At 37.8% G+C, this 2,495-nt stretch overlaps 1 non-coding gene across 1 annotated transcript; it reads right to left on the bottom strand.

Annotated features, from left to right (window-relative positions):
- Nucleotides 1–1,897: 1,897 nt before the first annotated feature.
- On the bottom strand, nucleotides 1,898–2,002 carry LOC123457401. The gene has a single exon (XR_006635011.1). It is a non-coding gene; the product is annotated as a small nucleolar RNA U13 (small nucleolar RNA).
- Nucleotides 2,003–2,495: the final 493 nt, after the last annotated feature.

The following is a 2,495-nucleotide window of genomic DNA, read 5'->3' as shown; positions in this document are numbered from 1 at the left end:
ATAAAGAATCCACTTTAAATTTTGTTAATTTTTTTCTATTGATTTTTCTGTATTGAATTTCTGCTGTAAGTTTTATTACTTCATTTTGGCTAACTTTGCTTTGCATTCATTCCTTTCTAATTTCCTAACAGAAGATTAAAAATATTTTATTTTTATTTATTTGACAGAGAAAGAGGGAGAGAGAGAGAGAGAGAGAGAGAGAGAGAGAGAGAGAGAGAGAGAGAGAGAGAGAGAATGGGCATACCAGGACCTACAGCCACTGCAGATGAACTCCAGATGTATGTGCTCCCTTGTGCATCTGGCTAACATGGATCCTGGGGAGTAAAACCAGGGTCCTTTGGCTTTGCAGGCAAACACCTTAACTGCTAAGCCATCTATCCAGCACCTAACATAAGTTTAAAGCACTGACTTTTGTGTTAACATAAATGCTTTTAATTCTGTAATTTACTCCGAAATACCATTTAAAATAATATTTATTTATGTATTTGCAAGCAGAGACAGAGGGAGAAATAGAAATAAGAGAGACAGAGAGAAAGTACGCATGCTAGGACCACTAGCCACAGCAAACAAACCCCAGAAACATGTGCCACATTGTGCATGTGGCTTACATGGGTATTGGGGAATCAAACCTTGGTCCTTAGGATGTGCAGGCAAGCTCACAACCACTAAGCAACCCTTATAGCCCCTAAGCACCATTTTTACTGCAATGAATAAATTTTGGAGAGTTGCATTGATTATATTAAATTCAATCAATTTGCATTAATTCAATTAAAAATATTTTGACATTTATTCAGAATATTGATCTAGTTACTTTATAGAAGTGTCCTGTTTGAGCTCCAGGCATTTGGGAGCTTTTCCAAGTGTGTTGCTGATACTTGTTCCCTGCTTGAATCCATTGTGGCCTAAGGCAGACTTTCTGTGATTTCACTCCCTTACATCAACTGTGATGTATAACAGGCCCCGGAATGAAATTTGTCACGACTACTTCTGCCTTGTGTTGAGAAATGTCCTATGAAGGATAAGATGTCATCCAGGGATATTATGTTATTATTGTTGCTTTTCTTTTCAGTAAAATTGCAAGTAACACTTTTTCCTCATATAATAGATATAGTAATTCCTACAGAAATATGTTATTTGTTTCTTAAACTTTCATTTTGAAAGTTTTGTGACATTAATAGTTTAAGATTAATATAGGACAAAGAGGAGAAATACCTGATAATACTAAGAAAGGCCATTTGATGTTGTCTCTACTATCTTAGGCATGCAGGCGTTATTATCACTGCCCTAGACAACATCACTTGTGTGAGGTTTCATGCCCTGGGGTATTCTTTCTGACTTTAAATAAAGAACAAGGATTTTTATGAGCTTCTTGATGTTAAGAGCATATGCACAAGGTGGAGTTAACCTTATTGATATCAGTGATCTTTCTGGAAAATCTGGGTCTCCTGTGCTGGCCTGTTTTCATCTTCCTACACTAGCTTCTAGCCACAGAAGGGCCACCCAACACTTTCCACTGTTGCACTGATGCTGATGAGAATTGGGAAGGAAAGAAGAAAAATAACAAGACCCTATATTGAGCACATGAATATGTCACATTGTCAGGTCAAATACACTCAAGAGGTGAAAATTCTGATAAAGCTTTATGTTGACAACACTTCATCCCCACTGAAAACAGAGCTCCATCAATGGGGTCAGGAGCAAGTATTTTGGCTTAAGCAGCTTTCTTTTTTATTCATTAGACACAAGATTGTTGACTCTAATGAAATGCTGAAAATGAACCAATAAATATCATTTAGAGAAAAATGTGTCACTGTGCCAAGAAAGTGCTCATGGAACTTCAAGGAAGAGAAGTGCTCTTAGTGAAATCTAGAGCTGTTTTTTTTTTTTTCTCAGTTCACGTCAGACGGGTTATGTGCCAGAGCGTAACAAGGTTTAGTGGGAGGCACACGTCATGCAAGAGCGCGAACACCCAATCATCATGCTTATGAACCAATAAAAGGATCTAGAGCTGTTTCAATTGTGTATTCTGACATGGTCAAAACAATTTATTGTTTAAATTTATGAAAATGTAAATGCATCATGGTGCTGGGTTACCAGAATTGGGGCTATAAAATTGAAAAGGATGGAGATTAAATTAAACTTTATCAATCCAGATATTGAGAGTGGTGGTACAATGGGTCAGTGGACAAATCACTTGCTGCACATGTATGAGAACTGGAGGTTAGATCCCCAGGACCCACATAAATGATGGGTACATATGGCCACTCACCTTTAATCCTAGTACTCAGGAGGTGGAAAAAGATACCCAGGACAAGCTGGCTAGCTAAACTACAACATTAACAAGTCCTGGGTTCAAGTGAGAGGTCCTTCCCCAGTAACTAATGTGGAGAACGATGTAAGAACACAAGTGAACTCAATTTATGGCCTCCATATGTATGTGAACACATGTACATGCACACCTAAATACATGTACATTTGTACCCACACACATGTGA

Source organism: Jaculus jaculus, unplaced genomic scaffold, assembly GCF_020740685.1.
Source record: "Jaculus jaculus isolate mJacJac1 unplaced genomic scaffold, mJacJac1.mat.Y.cur mat_scaffold_42_1_1262500_arrow_ctg1, whole genome shotgun sequence".
Lineage (NCBI taxonomy): Eukaryota > Metazoa > Chordata > Mammalia > Rodentia > Dipodidae > Jaculus > Jaculus jaculus.
This window is presented reverse-complemented; position numbering and strand designations above follow the sequence as displayed.